Source organism: Protopterus annectens, chromosome 2.part1 (genome assembly GCF_019279795.1).
Source record: "Protopterus annectens isolate FY-2018-M chromosome 2.part1, PAN1.0, whole genome shotgun sequence".
NCBI lineage: Eukaryota > Metazoa > Chordata > Ceratodontiformes > Protopteridae > Protopterus > Protopterus annectens.
Window position 1 is genome coordinate 664,442,892 of NC_056729.1, and position 11,399 is coordinate 664,454,290.

Here is an 11,399-nt window from a genome sequence, read left to right on the forward strand (position 1 = left end):
TTCTCTGAGATTCAGAGCTTTGCAATTCGGCCGACTCGGAGCCGAGGATCGGCTCCGAACCCGTGTGTAAGAACAAAGGCGAGATGAACACTCTACATGGAACATTATGGTAAGGACTTAACTTCTTTTTTCTGCTTGTGCTATGTATAGGAGCCTTGACTGTGTATCTCTGAAATACCTCTTCAAATCAGGTAATCTCAGTCTGCCTTGTTCTAGTGGAAGAATCAGCTTATCCCACTTAACTCTTGCCATCTTTCCCTCCCAGATGAACTTCTACAGCTCTTTATTAATTGATGTCCACAACTTTTCCAATGGTTGATAAAAATATACTTGGCCTGTGTTAAGACTAAATATTTTAACTGCTTGTATCTTATTATCCATATCCATATAACAGTGCTTCCAATTTCTCAGTTTTTGTATTATCTTTTGTTTAGCCTCTTCCCACTGATATCATTTTAAATTCATACTCCTAAATACTTCATTTTATCATGTCACCATAAGTATGGATTTTGCTGAACCAATTCACATGTGAGTACATAATTTACAGCTATTGCCTTTGTTTTAGCTTCATTAGTTTTGTATCCTGAGAAAATTTGAAAACTGTCTCAAAATGTTCCACAACACTGTAATGTCATTTTCTGGTTTTATTAGGTATAAAATAATATTGTCTGCAAATACAGCCAGCTTTTCTTGACTACCATACCAATTATATCCTTGAATTTCTGAGTCCATTATTTTCTTTGTCAGTGTTTCTAAATATAATGTAAATTTCAAAGGAGAGAGAGAGAGAGAGAGAGAGGACACCCCTGCCTGGCTCCTATTCTCAAGCAGAAATTATCAGAGAGGAGCCAACCCACTTTAATTTTCACCTCCGATCCCTCATATATCCTCCTAATCAACCTTATAATTTTATCAGGGAATGCAAATGCTTCCAATGCCCCTCTCATAAAATCCCAGCTTACTCTGTCAAATGATCTGTCGGCATCAAGACCCACAAACAACAGTGGTGTTTTCTTACATTGTACTTCCCTCTGGATCATCAATGTTCTGTCAAATGTTGGCCTCCCCTCCTCAAAACCACATTGATTCATATATATATATATATATATATATATATATATATATATATATATATATATATATATATATATCAGTTTTGCATCATTTTTGCTATTCTTTTAGCCGTTATAGACATAAACACTTTATAATCATGGTTAAGTATTGAAATGGGCCTGAATGAAGCTGGATCTAATGGATCTTTACCCTCTTTAGGTATTACAGCTACCACCACTTTTATCCTTGAATTTCTGATGTTGGTTCTTCTCCTCTTCTTAAAATAATGTTAAAGAAAACCTTCCAGATCTTTATCATTTTTTTCTCTCGTTCCTTCCAAACTTCCATAGAAATGCTGTATATTTCAGGGGACTTTTCTGTAGATTGGTCATATATCACCATTTTTATCTCATCTCCTTCTATTCTGTTAGTAATTGAGCCTCAGCTACCTCCCTGTTAGTAATTAAGCCTCATCTACCTCTAAACTTGGCATATAAGCCTCATCTACCTCTAACCTTGGCATATTTAATTCAACTGTCTCTCTTTTATAATCATGTTTCCACCATAGTCAGGGAATCCTTGTATCTTGCCCAGTTAATTTCCAAGGGAATATCTTCAAGATCCAGAAATGTCATCCAACCACTGTTCTTTTCCTTTATCAGACCCCTCACTGAATACAATGCCTCCCTTGTTATGTACAAATACTAGCATAGAGCTCAATTGGAAAGGCCTGAACAATGTTATACACATACCTGGTGTACTCAAATTAAATGCAGAAATGTCCAGTATAGTAGCTTTCAGCAAAAAAGCCTCTTCAAACAGATAGAGTTATAATAATCAGTGTGCAACTCTCTCATTTATCAGTTTTTCAACATAGTAAATTCTTCTCTCTGGCCAGTTAATTACCAAGAGAATATCATGAAGAGCCAAAGAAGTCAACCTACCCCTGTATTCTTCCCTTATCATACGCATCATCAAATGCAGTGCAGTCTTTGTTATGTATAAATCAAAGTGTATCACTCAACAGGAAAGGCCAAAAAGATTTCTAACCAATAAAATTAAAGGTCTTGAATCCATCATCTAACTACCCCAAAAGATTAGTACACCACTCCTTATACTCAGTAGCCTATTGGCTGCTCTGAGATGACCTGTGTCTAGTTTTTGAGCCATGAAAGACACAATCCTTTTTGACTTTCTATTTCTTCTGAAAACCAGTGCCTCTACAAATACCAGTGCTAGAAACCAAAATCTACACCAAAGCATTAACTGGAATCACTGGAGGGATAGGTTTCCAACATTTCCCAGCCTATTGAATAAGTTGCCACTGCATTACTGTATTACTTTGGCTACCTTTAAGGTTGGTCTTGATGACTGGATGGGTAGACATAAATTTACACCAGGCTTATCGTGTAAGGCACAGCATGATTTGGGAAGTAAGCAGTATTAAGTGCTTGACAAGAATGACAAAAACATTTAAATATATCTGCTTAAAGGTGAATATGACTAGGCATCTAATGGTCCCTTTGGTAGCTTGCCTAATATTATTCCTATGTTCCTAAAGTCCTACAACTGTATGCCATCGGCAAAAAGTAGACAGGCTTCCTCTTCCTTCTACAGTGTCACAGTGATATTGGAAAGGACCATCTGCAGTGTTGAACCTTTAAGTATCTCACTTATTACCATCCTTTCATCTACATCAACTCCATTTACTATAATCCTATTTGTCCTACTGAGTAGTGTCTTTCCTATGGTGTCACCAAAGAACCCACTATAGGTCTGCTTAATGTTTTCACTAGCTTGTTGTGGGATAACATGTCACTTATCTTCCTAAAGTCTAAGCAGGCTTTGTCTATGTTTCCTTTCTGATCTAATGCCCTAGTTATCCTATCAAATAATAGTAATAATGGTCTGCCATAACCCTTCTTGCTGTTCATGTTGTATTGACTCCTGCATCCCACTGATTATTAAATATTCTAAAATGATTTCCTTCTACAGTTATTTCAGGACTTTCCTTTCGCTAAGGTCAAACTTGCATTTTCTTTTTTGGTACTGCTCCCTCTGCTGTGAAGGAAATGAGCCTTACTTCTCCCAGTCTTCAGAAACATTACCCTCCACAAGGAATTGGTATAGAGGTCATTTAGCTAGTGGTATTACCAGTTCTTCATTCTGTTCTCTAAGAATACCAGGGATAATTTATATTAATATTCCTGTATTCTATGGCATACATCCTTACATTTTGGAATTCTCTGGAATTAAGTCAGGCTTTTTTCCTTCTTTGAACAGACTTGGACTAATCCCTTATCTCAGGAGTGTCCACTCACTGGATTTGTCAAATCTTCTTTTTCTTCTTCCATAAACACTGAGCAGAAGTGTTCATTCAGCAGTATACTTTTCACTCTCCTAATCTTCCAATTCCACCTTTCTATTTCTTTATATTTACCATCAATCCCTTTGGTTTTCTGTAAAACACAGTCTCTTTTCTTGACCAAATTTATTTTTTCTTAGTTTGCTTAGTTGATTTTCTGACTTCCGTTGCTTCTTTCTTTTAATTTGCATAGTGCTCTATCTTTCTTCTGTATATCCTTCTACATCCTTAATTTATTTTACCTAACCTTTGATCCCACCTCATTTGACAATCACAATGCTTCCACTCTTTTTTAATTTACATATTTATTTCACACAAAGCTTTGCTCCTTCTCTGGTGCTGCTTCAAGAGTGTCATTTCAGTTAGTTATGGCATTACAGCCTTTTTAGGTCTTTTCTCTGTATTTTATTCTGAAGAAGTCCACCGTTGTAGTGGACAAAAGCACTTTAAGTTTATTTTTGTTTGTTAATAAAGTTACATTGGTTTCCCTAATGCTGTTACTATCATTTTTTTTTTGGGGGGGGGGGATTATTGGAAGTGGTTGTGTACAATCACTGTGGTCACTGCCTGGTTGGATTGGTTCTATTTCAAAAAGGTTGCCCAGTTTCATTTTCGACATTCTATCTAGCCCACCATCTGAAAACATCATCTACACCTTTCTAGACTCCACTGTTCCCAAACTGTACCTCTTCTAGACAACGTCTGATTTATCAGTGATCAATCTTGTGATTCCTGAGACAGAGAAGGAAGCACTCCCACTGACCATGTCTTTCTCTGCTTGGAAATGAGGAGGGTCATCTCTCAACACAGAAAGTTGCCTGTAGCACAGGCAAAAATACCACATCCTCAGAAAAACAAATTCCCAGAAAACTCCTATATTACAATCATGTGCTCAGAAAAAAAAAATCCCTGAAAACTCTTGTACCACAGGCAAAACACCACATGCTCAAGAAAAGAAAACTCCTATACCACAAGCATAACACCACATACTCACAAAAAAACCTCCTTGAAAACTCCTGTATCATAGGCAGAACACCATGTCCTCAGGAAAATAAACCCCCTGAAAACTCCTGTACCACAGGCAAAACACCACATCCTCAGGATAAAAAAAAATACTCCATGAAAACTTGTATACCACAGGCAAAACATCACATCCTCAAGAAAAAAAAAACACTCCCTGAAAACTCCTGTACCACAGTCACTAAACTACACCAGTCACCAGATCTGTCAACCTCTTTGTGGAAAAACTTCTGAACAAAGTCAAAAATAATGCTGGGGGGAACAAAGGCCTAAACTTTGCTCTTATAATCTTAGAAATTTGCTAGAATAACAGGTTTTACATTGGCATGCATTTTCTGAAGGATGTGAATTTTGAAACTCAAATGGCTGCCGTTATTTAGTGACCTCAATCCTCAATCATTTGCCAGAAAATCACACATGTTATGAGGAACAGACCAAAAATATGTGGTAAAATTCAGGCATTCTGTGTAATTTGTGACAGTTGAAAGGTATGCCTATCACCAGTCATAGATTCTCTAAATGTTACTCCTTAATGCTTTTTGAATTCCTTATGTTTCTCTGTTTTCAGAGTTTGTATTTCTGTCAGGTTCATTCCAACTTGGTAGAGACCCTTTCCCTTTTTAATTCCTAATCTTACCTACACAAGCAAGTTTTTTTTTCCCTGTAGTTTTAGTAGTCTGAGCTGGACCCAGCAGTAGGTGACCTAGGCATTTGCCTTGGGGCCTGCTGGCTTGGGAGAGGTCCAGTGGCCAGGGGGCTGCCACAAACTTACATGTCTTTTTTAAGGATGGACACAGAGTAGCAGTGTCAGTGCATGCGTCATACCAAAGACATATGGGGGGGCACAAAACTTACATTTCTTCTTTAAGGGCACACAAAGAGTAGTGTATGTGAGTAATACCCCAGTTAGGGTTGGCAGGTTGCTTAACTTATTCAGGCTCAAACCCTCTACCTTGATTGCAAGAGATTAGAGTCTGAATCATCTAAACCAGCTACCAAACTGTCATCAGCATGTACAGTTTCAAGGACTGCTGAGTTTCAGTGCATTTTCAAAGAATGCTGAGTTTCGGGTCTATATTATATTCTCGAAAGCCGACAATATCGAAACTGATATTGTCGACACAAGAACAGCGAAAGCAGAGAACATCAAACGTGTAAACGGAAATCTCCGTAAGGGGAGATTTCCGTTTACTTCAATGTAGTGCGGTCCCGGAGTTGGTATATTTAAGTAGTGGGGGGGGGGAGGTGCGGGGGTGCTTGCCCCCCTGCTTAAACCCGTTAGTGTACTTTTTTATTTTTTATTTTTATAAGTTCGATGTTTGAAGACATCGACCATATGGTGTTCGAGGTTTTCAACCGTCGATCTTATAATATAGACCCCTGAGTTTCTGTGCATTTTCAATGAATATTGACTTCCAGTGCATTTTCAATGAATGTTGACTTCCAGTGCATTTTCAAGGAGTGTTGAGTTTCTGTGCATTTTCAGAGAATTTTGACTTTCTGTGCATTTTCAAGGAATGTTGAGTTTCACAGGAAGAGAAGTTTACTGTTGGTCATGCTAAGCCTGTTTTCAACGTGTAACTGTTTTGTTTAGCAAATGGCCATCATCAGTATTTGTGCTACAAATTTTGAAAAAAGTGTTAGTAGCACAGCTGGTAGTATACTTGCCTTTGATGGAGAAGGCTGTGGGTTCTACTCCTCCAACATGTAGATAGAGTGCTGATATTGTACTGCCCTTTAAGGGGAGATGGGTGTGCTGTACTCCTGAGTGTGTCCTCAGGATGAGATGCCTAATATCTATGAACCTGTTTCCAGTTTGACAGCTTTCCCTACTGCGATATTACCAGCTTACCATTGTTTTAACTGCAACATGGGCAATTTATTCTTCAAGGGCAGCAAACACTGAATTTGTACATGAAACACTGAAATGCAAAGTTGTTTGAAAGCAGCAATTTCTTCGTTAGTTATAGATCTCTTTAACATGGCATTATTCAGATGACTTACTTCTATAAAGAGTGCGTATATTGGTGGATTGTAATGACAGAGATTTGAGTGGCCATTTGTCATTTAAATGTTCTGTAATGGGTAGTTTTGTCATTATTGGTTCATATGTTTTGTTCCATTGTTTACTGGAAAAATGGTCAAACCTAATTAGAACTCTAACAAGTCATGTTGTAATATACAAGGAATATAATTTAAGCAATCTGCATGGTGCATCAAAGAACACATGCATGCAGGCATGGTCCTAAAAATTAATGCAAGGGGTCTATGGTTTGAAAACTGCCACTGGCCAGATGCATTTTCAATGAATATGGGTTTCAATGCTGTTTCAACAAATGTGAGTTTCAGAGGCAGAGAGGCTTACTGTTCATGCTAAGTGTTTTCATCATGAGACTGTATTGTTTTGTTTAGCAAATGGCTATCAGTGTTTGTGCGATAAAATTGTAGCAGTAAAGAAGAAAATAGTATGCACATCGACAGGTTTGAACAGATAGCCAAGCAATGGAACACTGGAATGGTTGAGGGGATGCTGGGGGGCGGGGCTGATCCATTACCCTGCCTAGGGCCCCATTTGACTATGATCCAGGTCTGTTAGTAGTCTGTGTCTTTCTTGCTCCAGCCACTAGGGAAAATCAAATCTCTTCTTCACTGCTTCTTTGATAATATCACTCTTGCTGTGGAGTGAGTTGGATGAAGTGGTGATGACTGTACCCAAGGGTGAGAGACTGGTGATTGGAGCAGATTTCAATGGGCATGTTGGTGAAGGGAACAAAGGGGACGAGGAAGTGATGGGTAGGTATGGTGTTAAGCAAAGGAATGCAGAAGGGCAGATGGATGTGGATTTTGTGAAAAGGATGGACATGGCTGTGATGAATACGTATTTTAACAAGAGGGAGGAGCATAGGGTGACATACAAGAGTGGAAGAAGATGCACACAGGTGGATTACATCTTATGGTAGAAGGGCCAATCTGAAGGAGATTGGAGACTGTAAAGTGGTGGCAGGGGAAAGTGTAGTTAGGCAGCATAAGATGGTGGCTTGTAGGATGACATTGGTGATCAAGAAGAGGAGGATGAGTGTGAGGGCAGCACCAAGGATCAAATGGTGGAAATTGAAAAAGGGTAATTGTGAGGTGATGTTCAGGGAAGAGTTAAGACAGGCACTGGGTGGCAGAGAAGAGTTACCGAATAGCTGGGTAACTACAGCAGAGCTAGTAAGAGAGATGGCTAGAAGGGTGCTTGGTGTGACATCTGGAAAGAGGAAGGAGGACAAGGAGACCTGGTGGTGGAATGAAGAAGTACAGGAGAGTATACAGAGAAAGAGGTTGGCGAAGAAGAAGTGGGATTGTCAAAGAGATGAAGAAAGTAGACAAGAGTATAAGGAGATGAGGTGCATGGCAAAGAGAGAGATGGCGAAGGCTAAGGATAGGGCGTATGAAGAGTTGTATAAAAGGTTGGACACTAAGGAGGGAGAAAAGGACCTGTACTGATTGGCTAGACAGAGGGACCGAGCTAGTAAAGATGTGCAGCAGGTAAGGGTGATAAAGGATAATGAGGGAAACATACTCACAAGCGAGGAGAGTGTATTGAGCAGATGGAAAGAGTACTTTGAGGGGTTGATGAATGAAGAGAATGAGAGGGAGAGAAGGTTGGATGATGTGCGGATAGTGAATCATGAAGTGCAGTGGATTAGCAAGGAGGAAGTAAGGATAGCTATGAAGAGGATGAAGAATGGAAAGGCTGTTGATCCAGATGACATACCTGTGGAAGCATGGAGGTGTTTAGGTGAAATGGCAGTGGAGTTTTTAACTAGATTGTTTAATGAAATCTTGGAAAGTGAGAGGATGCTTGAGGAATGGAGAAAAAGTGTTTTGGTAACGATTTTTAAGAATAAGGGTGATGTGCAGAGCTGTAGTAACTGCAGAGGGATTAAACTGATCAGTCACAGCATGAAGTTATGGGAAAGAGTCGTGGAAGCTAGGTTAAGAAGGGAGGTGATTAGTGATCAGCAGTATGGTTTCATGCCAGGAAAGAGCACTACAGATGCGATGTTTTCTCTGAAAGTGTTGATGGAGAAGTACAGAGAAGGTCAGAAGGAGTTGCATTGTGTCTTTGTGGATTTAGAGAAAGCCTATGACAGGGTGCCTAGAGAGGAGTTGTGGTATTGTATGAGGAAGTCGGGAGTGTCAAAGAAGTATGTAAGAGTGGTACAAGATATGTACGAGGGTAGTGTGACAGCGGTGAGGTCTGCAGTGGGAGTGACGAATGCGTTTAAGGTGGAGGTGGGATTACATCAAGGATCAGCTCTGAGCCCTTTCTTATTTGCAATAGTGATGGACAGGTTGACAGACGAGATCAGACAGGAGTCCCCGTGGACTATGATGTTTGCAGATGACATTGTGATCTGTAGTGAGAGTAGGGAACAGGTGGAGTAGACCCTGGAGAGGTGGAGATATGCTCTAGAGAGAAGAGGAATGAAGATCAGCAGGACTAAGACAGAATATATGTGTGTGAATGAGAGGAAGGATAGAGGAATGGTGAGGATGCAGGGAGTAGAGGTGGTGAAGGTGAATGAGTTTAAGTACTTGGGATCAACAGTTCAGAGTAATGGTGAGTGTGGAACAGAGGTGAAGAAGAGAGTACAGGCAGGATGGAGTGGGTGGAGAAGAGTGTCAGGAGTAATTTGTGACAGATGAGTACCAGTAAGAGTGAAAGGAAACGTCTACAAGAGAGTAGTGAGACCAGCTATGTTATACAGGTTGGAGACAGTGGCATTGACAAAAAGGCAGGAGTCAGAGATTGACGTGGCAGAGTTGAAGATGTTAAGATTTGCACTGGGTGTGACGAGGATGGATAGGATTAGGAATAAGTATATTAGAGGGTCAGCCCAGGTTGGAAGGTTTGGAGACAAAGCCAGAGACGCAAGATTACTTGGTTTGGACATGTGCTGAGGAGGGATGCAGAGTATATTGGGAAAAAGATGCTAAGGATGAAGCTGCCAGGTAACAGGAAACGAGGAAGGCCTAAGATAAGGTTTATGGATGTGGTGAGAGAGGATATGCAGGTGGTTGGTGTGACAGAGAAAGATGCAGAGGACAGGAGGAAATGGAAACAGTTGATCTGCTGTGGCGACCCCTAATGGGAGCAGCCGAAAGAAGAAGACTCTTGCTGTTAAATAAGAAATGCCTGGTATTTGTCAAACCTATTAACATAAAAGCCAAGCAAATCAAGTTTGGCATTGGTGTGTTATTTCAAAAGGGGCCAGATTGACACCGTTTACTAATATCTTAAGGAATCTGATAAACACCACCAATCTCAGCATTGTTAATATGCTGGTATAGAATACACACCACAGCAATGTGAGACAGGCAGGCAAAATATAGAACACGATATTTTTTTCACCACCTGAGAAGCAAGACAGCTGCTTTCAACTCCAAGACCTACTAAGTTCAATGTACACATACACCAGAATGTTATCTTATGAGATATGTACATATATAAAATTATAAAACATTCTACAGCAAATACATTTAAGAACAACACAGAAATTCTAGCAAAACAGACTACAAACTGGGATAAAACAATTAGAAGCCTCCCTTGATGAGGACATCATGGGACATATGCAAATTACCCCTTTAAGAACATATATGTGACCTAGCTAATGACTTTTCAAGGGACCATACCCCCACAAGTCTTTATTATAGTATTAAGGCCATTAAGCCAAATTACACTGACTGTAGACATCACAGGCTTCACTGTTTTTTGGGTTCATCAAGCTAAAATAAGTGGTGCATCCACTATGCTCTGAAATGCTTGCCATATGAAAACATCTCATCATTTCATCTATGACTTGAAAGCTGAGTAAGAGTAATACAATGCACAGAAATGTTTCTAAGTATCTCACTATAAATTACATTGAAGATGATACAGCATTTTGTTTGCTTTAACATTTATAACCATCAACAGATCAGTACTCTAAGGATGAAAAAATATATGTTAACACATAAATATAATTTGAACCCCCTTTTTGTTTCATTTTCTTTTGTTTTTGTACCGAGTTACCAAAACATAGATAACAAGCTCCATACTGGCTGGCAACAGACTCTCTGTCTTGGCAGAAATCAACAACTTATTTACTCTGATTGGTCAGCTGGCCTGAACTCCAAAGAAACTTGTCTGAACAGTTTTTATCCTTTTCATTCTTTTGCTTCTCAAAGCTGCTTCCTCTTACTCCTGACTCCTTAAAAGAAAATAGTTAAAGACAAAAAATAAAAATAACTAATCCCAACTGGTTACAATTTTTTGGACTTTTCTTATGCCGTTTGACTATTAGGTTTATAGGTTCATAGATTAGTACCAAGCTAATTGCCCTTGCGAGCCATTTTAAGCTTAGCCACTTATCCCTTGTGAGACTCAAACCCTGCACCTTGTGTTTGTAAGGCAAATACTTTAACCATTAGGTCACCCTCCCAACCCCCAATAGGTTCATAGGTTAGTATACGGGCTAACTGCCCTTGTGAGCCATTTTAAGCCTAGCCAATTATCCCCTGTGAGATTCAAACCCTGTACCTTGTGTTTGTAAGGCAAACACCTTAACCATTAGGTCACCCACCCTTTGGTGGCCCTAGTCTCTTCATAGGCAGGCAGTGGCACATGACCCCTTATTTCATCTTATTTCTAACAAGGACAGCAGCCAACTGATAAACAATGGAGAGGCTGACAAGCATACCATGAACCTGGTGCCACAGTTGATAAAGAAAGGAGAGGTAAGCAAGAAAGCAAGAACTGCCTTCACTGACCACACAAAAGCCTTTGAACTAACTGACTATAACTTGCTATTTGACAAGCTAACTGAAACAGGTATTATTGAGGAAACAAAAACTTGGTTTGTAGATTTCCTCACCAATAGATCATTCAAGGTGAAAATGGGCACAACCACCTCTGAAACAGCATCTTATGAAA